The 380-nt window shown below is 61.1% G+C and overlaps 1 pseudogene; it reads left to right on the top strand.

Annotated features, from left to right (window-relative positions):
• Positions 1–380, top strand: part of LOC108803493 — a 15632-nt pseudogene that overhangs the window by 11479 nt on the left and 3773 nt on the right.

The raw sequence follows: 380 nt of genomic DNA, 5'->3' as shown, positions 1-380 counted from the left end.
TCCCGCACGGTGCCCAGTACCCATCCGGCACAACATCCGCCGGGATAGACGCTCACCAGCCAATAGAGGAGCAGGAATGTGCCCGCTGCTGGCCCAGCTCCTCATCATCCTCCAATTGGCTCCTTCCCGATCCCTACGGTGATCGGATATTCCCGGAATCCCTGGTGCCATTACTGATAATATCCGGGAACAGTCCACTCATCTCTCTTCCTGGGGGAGTCTATTCCCCGATATCACGGCCTTTCCATCAGACCTCCTCCAGGCACAGAGCCCCTCCTCCAGGCACAGAGACCCTCCTCCAGGCACAGAGCCCCTCCTCCAGGCACAGAGCCCCTCCTCCAGGCACAGAGACCCTCCTCCAGGCACAGAGCCCCTCCTCC

The sequence above is a fragment of the Nanorana parkeri genome, unplaced genomic scaffold (genome assembly GCF_000935625.1).
Source record: "Nanorana parkeri isolate BGI_ZX_2015 unplaced genomic scaffold, ASM93562v1 scaffold3797, whole genome shotgun sequence".
Taxonomy (NCBI): Eukaryota; Metazoa; Chordata; class Amphibia; order Anura; family Dicroglossidae; genus Nanorana; species Nanorana parkeri.
This window is presented reverse-complemented; position numbering and strand designations above follow the sequence as displayed.